At 48.8% G+C, this 14,317-nt stretch overlaps 1 pseudogene; it reads right to left on the bottom strand.

The window, feature by feature from the left end:
• LOC114777324 (protocadherin-7-like) overlaps nt 1-14,311 on the bottom strand; it is a 29,004-nt pseudogene extending 14,693 nt beyond the window's left edge.
• Between the last annotated feature and the right edge of the window lie 6 nt (nt 14,312-14,317).

Genomic DNA, 14,317 nt, shown 5'->3' with positions numbered 1-14,317 from the left:
CAAAGTGGTGCTATAGGCAAGATGTGACAAATTTAGGTAGATTTTGTAATATCAGTCTAAATTTACCACATATCACTTAAATATCATGAAATATCTATCTAGTGTTCTCATCTATCATGAAAACGATTAAGAAGCAATTTAATTTATTTATTTTCTGGACCAACTAGATTAGTTATGCAGGCATAATTATATATGAGTTTAAATATTGCTTTAACTGTGTTTAATCAAGGCTGAAAATTTTAATGGTCCATTTAGAAAAGAAGACAACGGGACACATTGTTAAAAGTCATTGCCTCATTAATTTAATCACCAATAAAATGCACTGATCTGCTAAACACACGAGCAACATAAATTGTTGTAATTGTCTGGAAATAAACTTAAATACCTAATATACAGCATTGTATAGATCCCATTGTCTGCAATAAAATTCCTTGAGGCAAAATGGAGTGGGATAAATCTTGAGTAGGAAGCTGATAACAGGGAGAAAGACGTGGGCAACCTTGGCTGTAGAATACCAAGATGCCACTCATAATAAAAAAGATGCAGCAACCCGGTGCCCCAGATTATATCATCTACATGCTTGCGTGGTCAATGTTCAAAATTCTTCAAACACTGAAACACTGTAGTTTGTATTCAAACATGTACAACACCGAATGCTGAACATTTTAAACCTTTGCCTTCCTCTTTTATGATGTTGTATGTTTTTTTAGTTTTTTTCTAGTTACCACTAGTAACTGAGTTAATAGCAGTGTTATAGTATTATAAAAGTAACTAGTTACTGTACAAAGTACAAAGCGAAGTGATTGTCACATGTGATACACAGCAGCACAGCACACGGTGCACACAGTGAAATTTGTCCTCTGCATTTAACCCATCACCCTGAGTGAGCAGTGGGCAGCCATGACAGGCGCCCGGGGAGCAGTGTGTGGGGACGGTGCTTTGCTCAGTGGCACCTTGGCGGATCGGGATTCGAACCGGCAACCTTCTAATTATGGGGCCGCTACCACTGCCTCATGGGGAAAGTAACTTACTGGGGAAAGTAACTTGTGGGGAAAGTAACTTACTGGGTCAAGTAACTTGTAATTGTAACTGGTATTGTAACTGGTTATGAATTAAATGTGACTTTCCTATAATAGGATTAATAGGACTTTCAAATTGGATCCACTGTTTAAACATGCTCCAGTTATAAAAAGATAAGCAACAGCTATATGTAGGTATAAGCTTGATCTGATACAATATTCAAGATTCAAGGGGTTTGTTGTCACAGTATACGGTTTCATTTTAATATTGAGATTGGATCCTGATAATGACGTCATTTACGTATTGGGTATCTATCAGACGGGGCCAATCCACTTACCGATCCATTTTTTAATCCAAAATATGAGACAAACACAAAGCCGGGTTCAGACTGAACGCGGCAAGCACTGAAACCTACTATTCTGTATGGCATGCACATCTGAAGAGTGATTTTAAATGCCGTGACAAGCAGCATGCCAGCTTCTGCCCACACTGCGGTGACTTCAGTTGAACTTTGAGCTCATATTGTTGCTCAACCGATAGAAACAAAGAATCGAAGATGACTCTAAATCCAAGATGGAGAAGAGCTTGGTTATAGCAGTGGTGAATTTGACATGGGCTTAGGTCTGTCTGCAGCTGACATGATGTGGCATGAGATCTACGAACCGCTGCAGTGGCGGACAATAAACTGACTACTTTCACGTTGGTCAACTATATGTATATACTATACTACTATTGCTACTAGTAATGAACCACCAGATCATTTTAGTAATGTAAAGAGCTGATTGATTTTTTATTTAAAATAACATGATTGTGAATAATAATCGGGTCAATAATGCTAACAGTCCAAAAAAGTCCTGTCATTTTCTACAGCTGTACTGTGTTCATTTTACATACTGAAGACCGACTTGAGCTGGAATTATATAGAAGCTTCACATTTATAGCATTTATCAATCAGAACATCTTACAACACAGTAGTTAACAGGGACAGTCCCAATGGAAACACTCAAGGTTAAGTGTCTCGCTCAGGGACACAGTGGCAGGAAGTGGGGACTGAACCTGTGACTTTGTGGTTTTCTGTTCAAAGTGTGTCTAACGAGTGTCTAACCCACTTGGCTACTACCACCCATGTGTGGTTTTAAGGGAATCCAGGCAATCTCAGACTGGGAAACAGACTGGGAACTCCATAACCAAGAGGGTTAAGGAAGTGCTGGAAAATAATGGTGGCCACACAAGATTTGACACTTTGAGCACAATTTGGACATTTTCACTACACAAGGTTATACTCACTTTCATTGTCAGTGGTTTAAACATTAATGGCTGTGTGTTTAGTTATTCTGTACACCGACATTCAGGGCTCTTTACATTCAGGGCTCTAGAATGAGACCAATTTGGACTATTTCAATACAACAGTCTAACCCACTAGGCCCCTACCACCCATCAGTGGTTTTAAAGGTCACCTTTTCAGGGCAGGGGTGGGAAATCCTCTGGGCGCACAAAGCATGAGAAAGGGGAGGCACCCTTGCCCCTTGTGACAACATGAGGGCACAAATTCCAGATCCGACTGTCTGGCTAGACAGGCTAGGGGAATTCGTATTAATGTTAAATAATCTCACAAAGTGAAATTTTCATAATAGGGACCTTTAAGGAAATCATAGCTATCTCTGGGAACAAAGCCAGGCAAGTAAATCATTTTCACACAAGCAATGAGAGTGACTTAAAAAGCTTGTGATTATCCTCATGGACTTCGTATAAAAAGTATTCATAAGATCGTTGATTGGATTTGGTTGCCACAAGCGTGAAATGGTGCATCAGTAGAAATTTTAGAACTCTTTTTGTACTCCCACCCAATGTTCATCAGCTTATTACCCATAAAAGTTCTTCATCTCATTAAATTCTTCTATTTTTCATAATTGAGTTTTAATTTAGAACTTTTTTTGTGCCCAAAGCAAAAACTGCCAACACAGTCTGAAAGGTGCTGAGAGTTGAGGTGTGAAGAGACGTGACTACCGACTCACAGCAGCACGAAGACTCACTAAATGAAAACAAGAAAACGAAAGGGAGCAAATATATATATACAGCACCCTCGCACTGACAGATGTGAGCGTGAACCCACACGCACTGACGCCAGCGCACCTGACACCCCCCATTATTTTGGTCAGACACTGTGTGGGACGGGCCCCTCTTTTCCACGAGGTTCTTCCTGCAGACTGGTGCAGGCAGGTGGGACGGATATTGACGTACCTGCACACGCCGCGAACAGAGAGCGGGCCCAGGAACAAGCCCACAGGCCTCAACAGGCCCACTCATTTATGTAAGGGAGCGCGCACACACACAGAGCTCCATAAACGGGGGATCTGAGGTCCATGTCTATGCTTAGACTTGCCTAAAGCAAGAGGGTTTGAAGCAAGGCAACAGACATCCCCAGCTGAACCGCAACCTTCACGCCAGCCCACATAGAGCTTCCAAACGCGCTGACGAGCATTAACGCGCCCATCGTCCAACAGACTCCTGGTGCCCTCAACTCTTCATCTAACCCCCTCAAACGTTCTGCCCCATGTTTAATTTACGATGTCCTACGCCCATCACACACGCCTCGCCCGCTTTCGCTTTCAGCTCCGCCGAGCGAAGCGAAGTGTGATAACAAAGCGCGTGCGAGCAGCGCCAGAGAGCTCCTATTCTCCGAGGATCTGATCCGTATCATTAGTACTCCGGTCCTGACGCCGGCCTTTACTTGGGGTGGCGGGGAGGAGACAATATCGCTGTTCAATGCCCGCGCCAAGACTCCAGAAAGCTTCCCTTGACTCTTTAACACTCTTTATGCTTCTCGCGCTTTTCTTTCCCTTGCACCTCTCCCTTTTTCTCACTCTTTTGCCCCCGCTTCAAACAGACAACTCCCTTGCTCTTCCTCCCTCGTGGCTCTGCTCGAGTTCGTGCGATGTTCTCGTCTTTCTCACACACACACACACACACACACACACACACCACACTCATACCCCTCCTCCTCTATTTCACTCATATTGAATCATATTCATTTGTGATGTTCCGACAGATTGCTCCCCCAGACTCCCCCTGCTCTTACGTTACTTTGTGTATTTATGACATCCGCTCTTACGCCCTGTCCCTCTCCCGGCCGAATCGCATTAAATTCGAGATGACTCTGCGCTCGGCCGTCCTGCGTGAGTCACGCTGGCTTTGCGGAGACGACTCTGTCGTGTTGTCTCCTTGGTAAAAGGGCTGCACAGACAGTGTGGCTGTGCCGTTTAAAATAAAAGATGATGGTAAAGGCACTGTAATGACAGCGGGGTAACCCTCCACTGTAACACTAGACAGCGCTGCCCCATCTCTGGTAAATGCACACAAGATTGGAAAATCCCTGCAAGAACCCGGCTGAAGAAGCGATTCAACGGCTCCCTGTGAAGATTGAGCCCAAGAGGCCAGAGACACAGGAAAAATGGACCAATCATAGCTCAGCTCATTTGAAGACCCGATAGAAATTTCATCTCCAGAGACCATCTAGAGCTGGGTTGATATGTTTTCCAGCACACGATGAGCAGCATATAAAGACTAATTAAATTAATAATAGCTATGGAATAAGTGTTGTTTTACAAATGTATAATAAACAAAATTTGTGTGATTTATCGTCACACTTAAACTTATTATTTACATAAACTTATTATTTGATGTGTTTATCTATTGTAAGGTACTGTAATATCTGTAATATCTCTACATATAATGTACTCTATATTGGGATATGGCATAAAATTCATAACCATAGACTTAGATGTTATATATTGTGGATATATAATTTGATAAGTACATTTAAATGTAACTATTTTAAAAGGGTAACAGTATTACACAACTGTATACCTTATAAAACATATCTGGGCATTTCTACTGCAACACCAGGTATTTGTACGGTGCGAGTGGTAATATTTTCAGGGGGCGACTGATGTTCTGTATTCAGCCGTAGAGTTTACATTAAGTCTACAACGGATTGGGCACTGGGCAGAGTGCTGCAATTAGTAATAAACCCGGCGAATTACTGCGGTGGCAGCTAACCGGGGAATTACTGACAGACTGAAGGCTTGTTTTATTTTATTTATTGCGTCTGCAGAATTTTTAAGGCCTGTTAAGAATTACTCGTCATTTTTAAGATCATTAAAGATCCGCGGAAACCCTGCCGTGCGCTCTGTGCAGTTGCAGGCGTGGTTTCGCACAGGTGATGCGACATTTTCACGAGGAGTGATATTTCTGCGGTATGTCGGTATAATGAAAATTTAAAAACCGCATACCATTTGTAACATTTTTTACCATGCAGCCCTAATAGGAATAATGCTTATGACAGGGTAACCTTTGAGGAACATAGTGCTACAATGCAAATGATGCTGCCCTACAACCGCTTAACACAGTTCCCTGAGTTGAAATGCATTGGATCTGCGAATGATGCACCGTTACCATTGAGGCTTACTGCCCAGGAATGATATGCAAGATTAAGAGTTGGTTGATTTTTTTTTTAATAGTTGGCAACCACAGTCTGTATGAAGCTTGTGTTTCTGACAGTTTCCAGATATCCTTTCAGGATCTGAAATAAGGTTCTAATGTCATTAGGTGTTGATTCGGCCTTGTTCTCTGCCTTGTTCTTTCTGACCTCTGAAGGGCAGACTGAAGCGAGCTCTTTTGTAGCACTGCTCTTTATTCTTCTCAGTCCATTGTTCTTTCTCTTTTGTAATGACCTCAGTTCCTGCTGATGAAAACCAGACCAGTAGACAATCTTCACCTGATGGAGGTCCTTGGACAGGTGATCAATGGTTTGCTTCAACGCAGTTTGGAATTTGAGGCTAGAAAGTGCCATCATTGCTGTGTTTAGCTGCAGAAGGAACAATGGTGATGGTGCCATTCACCAGGAACCTTAATAAGTGTGAATATGTGAAAAAAGGGAAGCATCAACCAAGACAGGAATACTGATTGAACAGAATGTGTTTTTGTGGCCAGAGTTGTGATCTTGAATGAATTGTTTCAATAATGCCATGAACAAACTTCACTCAAACAACCTGGCGGAAACTGAAAACCAGAAAAAAAAACCTGTTACACGCCTTCATCTAGACATGTGTTCATTCACCCAGTGTCGTATTAATACATGGTGTATATAAACCAGTCGAATAATTTACTAAATTGGAGAACGATGTGTTGGCGTGTGTTCTGTGTCAAATTTTGAAGAGCGCCCCATACAGACTGAAACAGCTCATTTCAACTCCTACACAAACAACCACACCATAAACTGCCCTTGTGGTGCTTTTTGCTGCTCCGAAATTAGCCTGAAGAGCTCATGTTAAATGGAAATCTGAGCAAACAAATGGACCAAGTGAAGACAATTAACTAGAATTAATGAGCGTAAGAGAGATAAGTGTTGTGTGTTAAAAACTAAAAATTGAAAGCGTAAAGCGTTAATGAGAAATTCTTTCTCCATTCGGTCATCATTTTCCAGTTCACTTCCCAGCATCTATTGACACAACGTGACCGCCGGTCGCAGAAGATCAGTGGAAAAGCATCGACGGTATCTAACGGTACGGACAAGTGAGATGGACACGCGCTACTACGGCGTTTGGCAGGAAGCTCCGGCTCTGCAACGCGTAACCGGGGGTAAGTTCAGTCCTGTTTCTGCAGGTCTATATGTGTGTGGGTACAACATGCCCTACATTCCTGCCGGTGACAGCTTCTGAAAATGAGATGGTGTTCACACACACACACACCCACACACACACACACACACACACACACCACGCAAACCAAATTATGGAGGCACTCAAAAATATATGAGATTCTGGTTGGATAAGTAATGAGTTGGAATTATCTTGGGCAGTTGTGTGTGTGTGTGTGCGTGTGTGTAGTTCTGGGTGACAGAGTCAAGTGTATCGCCTTTCCATCTGACCTGTTGCTTCCACCTGCTTGTGTCTTGGGTTACCTCACCTATAGGCCACTTGTCTGCCTGTATGTGTGTGTGTGTGTGTGTGTGTGTGTGTGCTTTCACTATTATCACTGAGCATATTGATCCGTGACTCACAACTCATATTGTAAATAATTGGGTTGCAGCCGACTGCAGGTGTCGCCCCCGGGCTCATCCCAGACCTCACGGCGTGGGGGTGGGGCCCTGCGGGCGAGGCCGCAGGGCAGAACTGCACACTATAGAGAAAGTAAAGGAACTTCACTCGGGAAAACAAAGTGCTGAGTGGAGAATTCAGGCCGGGAGAGGGAGAGAGGAGGGGAGAGAGTGTAGAGAGTAAAGAGGCAGCAAAGAGATTTAGAGGGGTAGAGGGCATGGAAGAGTGGAAGAGTGCTGTTGGGGGTGGATGAGAGGGAAAGTGATGCTCTGGAGCGTCAGCAGGATCTCCCCTGTGCATCAATGATACATGACTGATCGCAGTCACACGCCACTGTGTTCAATATGGAGCGCTCGCCGCATATCTCTCATGCTCACATGTTCAGAAGACCACACACACACACGCACACACACACTCACACTCTGGATGGGTTTACTATGCACACCGTTTATGAAACACCCTCCGGGACGAATTTTTTAAATTACAGGTACGCCTGGAACTCCTCTGGTGCCACTGACTTGTATTTGCTGTGACATCCACAGTTTGCTCGTATTGAACACGCTGCTTGTTTCCTGCAGGAGGCGTAACCCCTTTCCTGATGGCAAATGGCGCAATGTTTACTCTTCACATGGACGGAACACTCATGAAACCCACTTGACTTCATGACCCAGACATGCTACAAACACTCACACGCGGCTTTCAGGGTGTCGCCCGTTCTTCAGACTCACAGCAAAAAATGATTCACTCCTTTTAACTTCTCTTTTAAACATCCACACGTCAGATGTTAGAGAAGCAAATTCACTCATGCAGGTTATGACCTGCCCTGGAACTTCATATGTATGAACCTATTTATTTAGCTCCATTTTGGCCACCCTGCCTTGGTTTCAATTTTGGTTTCTTTACAAATTAAATAAAAGTGCCTAATATGACAACTATTTTGCTTGTTTGTGTTACATATAATACAGTGCTTTTTACAAGAAATAACGGTATCTAATATTTCTATTCTATATACAGTAGAGACCAAAAGTTTGGACACACCTTCTCATTCGATGTGTTTTCTTTATTTTCATGACCATTTACGTTGGTAGATTCTCACTGAAGGCATCAAAACTATGAATGAACACATGTGGAGTTATGAACTTAACAAGAAAAGGTGAAATAACTGAAAACATGTTTTATATTCTAGTTTCTTCTAAATAGCCGCCCTTTGCTCTGATTACTGCTTTGCACACTCTTGGCATTCTCTCGATGAGCTTCAAGAGGTCGTCACCTGAAATGGTTCTCCAATTGAAGGAGTTCCCAGAGGTGTTTAGCACTTGTTGGTCCCTTTGCCTTCACTCTGCGGTCCAGCTCACCACAAACCATCTCGACTGGGTTCAGGTCCGGTGACTGTGGAGGTCAGGTCTCCACTTTTTGTTAAGTACATAACTCCACATGTGTTCATTCATAGTTTTGATGCCTTCAGTGAGAATCTATCAACGTAAACGGTCATGAAAATAAAGAAAACACATTGAATGAGAAGGTGTGTCCAAACTTTGGGCCTGTAGTCACACACAAACCCAAGAGCATCACAAGTTCAGCTAAAAATAAAATCCCTCGTAGACACAGACATCCGTTCCCCTATTAACTCGAATTCACACTGCCATCCCGGACAAACACGCGCGCAAGCACAAACACACTCACTCATTCACTAATGGTATGAATATGGGGGACCGGAGGTAGGAAGGAAGGAGGGGTCACGCCCTGCACGGTGCGACAGGAGTTAATTACAGCCCGATCAATAATGTATCAGCCTGTCGAGGGCCAGCGTGGCAAACTCCCTACTAAGCATTTTCCCCTTTTTCCTTGGAAAGGCAGATTAAGGAGGATCGACTCAGTAATGGATTAACCTTCCTGGCATTTGTGGGGATCACATGAGCATGTATGAATTGATTAAGCGCGCCGGGGAGGAGGGCGCACCGCGGTCGCTAATGACCGCGTCAGCACTTTTTTAAAACTCCGCTGCAGTCGCAGCTTAAGATTGCCGTGCAGCCGGAGCTGCGACTGTCACTCAGCGGGAGCAGGTCCCCGCGGTTGTGCGGTTATCCCGGGAAAAGGATGATGGGAACAGGCAGAGGCGCCGCCGCCGCTCCGGAGCTGTGAAGAGCTAATTGGTCAGACGCGGCGTGAGCCTGAATCACTGCTCTCTCGTGGCCCCGTTATCAGCCCGACCGTCTTCGGCTCTTTAACGTGAAACTGACAAGTCAACCACGATCCACCAGTTACACACTGCGAGGAAATCTGTCGGCAGAGAAAACTGCACACCACACACACACACACACACACACACACACTTCCAAATCCTGTGTTACAAACTTGCCGTTCTGTGGAGGCTTGTCATATTGCTGCCACGGCTCCACATATCATCTCCACATATCATCTTGTAATCTTAATGCCAAGGGATCCACAAAACTGTCTTAATCCCTGCGGTTAAAGAATTTAGAAAAATGTCAGGCTCCAGTGACATGAAAATGACAACAGCGCTCTTGTCACTGCGCAGCAGAAGACAGGAAGCCAATGTGGCTAAAAAAAGAACAGAAAAAAAAAAGAGTTCAGGGCAGATGAAGTAAATGGGACAGTAAGGGACGCACTTCTTTGAAAACCAACTTCAACTGGAACAGAAAAAAACTAAGAAATAGGGTTGGTGGCTTTTTGGTGGCCAAGAACGTAGAAATACAGCCTTTCTGTGCAATTCTTCTCTATTTGCTACTATTAGTAGCCTAGCGGGTAACACACCTGCCTATGAACCAGAACCACAAAGTCACAGGTTCAAACCCCACTTACTACCACTGTGTCCCTGAGCAAGACACTTAACCCTGAGTGTCTCCAGGGGCTGGACTGTCCTTGTAACTCCTGATTGCAAGTCTCTCTTGATAAGGGTGTCTGATAAATGTCTTAAATGTAAATAGTCCTTATTTCTAATAAAACAATAATCATAGAGCTATAATAAATAACCACGCCAAGAGCAGACTTGTGTTTTGGGATTATAACACTGCAAATTAGATCTAAATAATGCAACAAAAAATTATAACACTGTTCTATAACTCATTATTACTCATATATTAGATAGATTGAAGACCATATTCAAATACTTTACCCAAAGCGAATGACATCATATTTGAACCTCCTAGCTCAGTGACATCAGTGGTGGGTCAGCACATCTGTAAACTACTGATCATCTATTAATTACACTCGAGAGTCCCAGCAAGCCGATCAATCACATTAGACAATCCACTAAGCTCAAAGGAGCGCAGAAATCAACTCAGCAGGCAAGGTATTGAACATCTGAACCTCTCTATTTGTAGTTTACTTAAGATCCCACAGATGTGTAGGTGTTTATAACCCATAGTAAATACCACGGTGCAACCGCAGTAAATAACGGATTAAGTACCGCTGCACACACTAAGACCCTAAAGGAAACAGGGGATTAAGCTGCCATTGACCACAAAGGCATGCACCGGGGCAGTATTCCCGACGGCCTCTCCTGATTGGTCAAGTTAATTACCTGTTTGGCGTACTTATTGGCGGTCTGGCAGCCGTAGTCGGAGCACTGGTCCGAGCCCAGCGACATGGCGTCGGCGTTGGCACCGCCGGTGCCAGCTCCGTTGCCGGTGAAGGTGTTGGTGGGCGGGAGTTCCTGCACGGCCTGGTGCTTCTTGCCCTCGATGGGCGGGCGAGTGCGGCTGCAGGTGGACCGCGGGCAGCGGGGAGCTGGACTTGTAGTGGCGCGCCAGGTCGGGGCTGGACTGGTGGTGGTGGCGCCGGGCGGTGCCGAGGCGGGGGCTGCTGGGGTCGCCCTCTGCCGCCGCGCAGTACCGGGCGGCGATGCGCTCGCTCGCGCTGCTGAGCTCCTCCTCTTTGTCCTCGTCGTCGTGCCGGCCGCCGCAGCCGTTGACGGTGACGATCCCGCTGTAAAGGGAGCGCTCGGATTTGGTGGAGGCGCCCGCGTTGCGCTTGTCGCGCCGCGGCTTGCGGCCACGTTCGCCGACTCCGTTCCGCTTGTCCTGCTGCAGGGCGGAGGCGGGCGGGCTGAAGAGGTCCTCCTCGGGTTTGCCCGCCTCGTAGCCGTTCTTGCCCTGGGTGCCGCACTGGCGCGCCGTCACCACCAGGAGGATGACCAGGATGACGGCCGGCGCCGGCCAAGATGCCGATGGCCACGCTCAGGGGCTGTTTACCAAAGGCCCGCTCGCTGTCCGGGTCACCCGCGATGTCAAGAGAGAGCGGGGCTGCGAGGCTGCGGGACACCTGGGACGAGAACGGGACGGGAGATATACGGCACAATAAAGGAGGACGGGGAAGGACAGCGGCGTGGGGGATATGGATGTGGACAGCATGGGTGATTGATGGCCAGTTACAAAGAGGGCGAGTGAAAGCAAAAGGCACGGAGGGAAAAAATATGGACAGCAGAACAAGGGACGTGGCGGTGACGTGGCGGAAGGGTATACGGGGGACGACAGGGGACGGGGTGGAGAAAGAAGGAGCGGGATTGAAATGAAGTCGAGAGAGAGAGGGGGAGGGGGAGGGAAAGAAGAGAGGCGATCATAAACAATCTGTCTCCTCTCCAAAATAACAGCGTCCTCGCTTTATAGCCCACGGCGAGTGTCCCCGAGCCGTTTAAACGTCCATCCTCCTGCTGCTGCGCCCCGGCATTTCAATTATCGTGGCACGGCTCGCCCCCCCCCCATCATACAGCGTTCCTGGCAGGACACCGCGTACGGGCCAAGACGTGCTGCGTCCTAGCATGTTGGTTGGTGGTAATGACGATTTTAATATTTAATACGCGCTGCACCGCTACAGCTGCACCGTAACCTGCCAACACGTAGGTGTGTAGTTATCAAATTTGTTGTAAAAACGACACTTTTCAACAATATATAATTCAACAGTCGTCCTGACGGCCCCGGCTGCCGTCGGCTCGGCTTTCACCGCGTTTGAATATGGGACGAGTCCCTGTTGTTGTGCGTTGTACTACACAACCTGCTGTTGCTGCTCCGCCGCGCGCCCTTCTCGGGTTCGGATTCACCTCCGCCACGCCCGCAGATACGCCCCCGCCCCCGCTCCTCCCGGCCGCCTCCATTTATCTTCACTTAGAACAACGGCAACGTCCAGCAGCCGAGGCCGACTACGGCCCGCCGCCGCGTAAAGTGACTCTGCCCTCACGGTGTCGGTAATGAAATTTCATCTTCCGGCTGTCATGTGATATGAAGAGGAGGGTGTCGGCTCACCTGGGCGTCCACCACGGTGGCGTTGGTCAGGCTCTCGTTGATGAAGACGTGCACCAGCGCCGTGGTGTAGAGGGACGGCACGCCGCTGTCGTTGACCCGCACCACCAGGCGGTGGAGGCCGCGGTGCCTCCTCTCCAGGGGCTCCGTCAGGGTGATGACCCCGCTGACGGGGCCGATGTCAAACAGGCGGAAGGGGTTGCCTCCGACCAGGGAGAAGCGGAGGTCCGCGTTGGACCCGGAGTCGTTGTCGGAAGCCGTTACGGTGCGCACGACGGTGCGGGCGCTGCTCGCGGGGGACAGGAGGGCGTAGGAGTCGTTGGCAGGAGACGTGACAGCGGGAGCATTGTCGTTCTCGTCAGTGACAAAGAGAGACACGGTGGCCGTGGCAGAATGGCGGGGCTCCCCGCTGTCCACGGCGCGGACGTGGAACGTGTAGTGTAGGTGCTGCGGCGTTCCCGGTCAAAAGAGGCCGAGGAGAAAATGGTGCCAGTGTTGTTCTCGATGGAGAACACCTCGTCCCTCCTGCCGTGACCTGCGCCCTCGTCGCCGCCATCTTCTGCATCGCCACCTTCCACGAACAGGCTGAGCACCGCGTTCTCGCCGTCGTCGGCGTCCGTGACCGTAACCATGCCCACGGGGCTGTTGGCCAACAAGTTCTCTTTCACGTAGAGGTGAAGACCTCCTGGACAAACTTGGGAGGGTTGTCGTTCCTGTCGGTGACCTGGACGATGACGGTGGCCGAGCCTTGTAGGGAGGGGGTCCCTTTGTCTCGCGCGATCACCCGAAACTCGTAGCGCTCCCGTGCTTCGCGGTCGTCGGGCGCCGGTTGCGCGGATGTCCCCGTTATCGGCGTCGATGTAGAAGGCCCCGTTGACCGAGGGGTCCAGGGAATACGCGATCTCTGCGTTCTTGCCACTGTCGGCGTCGGTGGCCACCACGGTGACGACGCGCTCGCCGGGCGCGTTGTTTTCGGCGAAGTGGACCTCGACCGCGCTCTGAGCGAAGGTCGGCGCGTGGTCGTTGATGTCCACCACCCGCACCATCAACGTGCTGTTGCTGGAGAGGCTGGGGCTCCCGGAATCCACCGCAACGATGGTGACGGCGTATTCGCGCGTCGTCTCGTAGTCCAGCAGGGCCGAGGTGTGCAGGAAGTACTTTTTGCGGTTTCTATCGAAGGCCTCGTCGGCGGCGGGGGGCGGGGCTAGTGCCGTCTCCCCCGCCGGTTTCAGCGTGAAGGGTACGTCCCCAACTACGGTGCAGGTCACGGCACCGTTCTCTCCCTGATCCCTGTCGGAAACTTGCACCAGGGCGACCGGCGTGTCCACCAGAACATTCTCGGGCACCATGGCGGCCCCGTCCCGCACAAGAATGCGTCCGATCTTGCGGATCTCCACCACGGGAATGTTGTCATTCTCGTCGCGCACATTGAGGACAACGGTGGTCCGGTCGTGCGGGTGGCTGGCGGTCGCGGGCGGTCACGGTGAATCGCAACTGGGCCACGTCTTCTCGGTCGATGCGATGGAGCACGCTGAGCCAGCCGGTGGCCTCGTCCAGCCTCAGCAGGCGGCGCACCGATTCTGTGGCGGGCCGAATACGTACTCCACCTGCCCGTTCACACCCACGTCACGGTCCGCGGCTCGAACCTGCAGGACGGGGGTGCCAGGGGGGGTGTTCTCCGCCATTTCGGCCTCATACACCGCCCTCTCGAAGCGCGGGTTGTTGTCGTTAACGTCCGTGATGGCCACCCGGAGCAGGGCTTGTGAGGATCGAGGCGGGCTGCCGCCATCGCGGACCCGCAGCACCAACTCGTACGAGTCTCGGGCCTCGCGGTCCAAGGGGCCTTTAACAATCAGCGCGCGGCTTCTGGCCGTCTGGCGTGTCGGCCACTTGCAGCTCAAACACGCTGCTCCGCCCACCTCCTCCGCTGCTGGGGCCGAA

This window comes from Denticeps clupeoides, unplaced genomic scaffold (genome assembly GCF_900700375.1).
Source record: "Denticeps clupeoides unplaced genomic scaffold, fDenClu1.1, whole genome shotgun sequence".
Taxonomy (NCBI): domain Eukaryota; kingdom Metazoa; phylum Chordata; class Actinopteri; order Clupeiformes; family Denticipitidae; genus Denticeps; species Denticeps clupeoides.
Note: the sequence above shows the minus strand (reverse complement) of the source record. Positions and strands in the feature narration are given on the sequence as shown.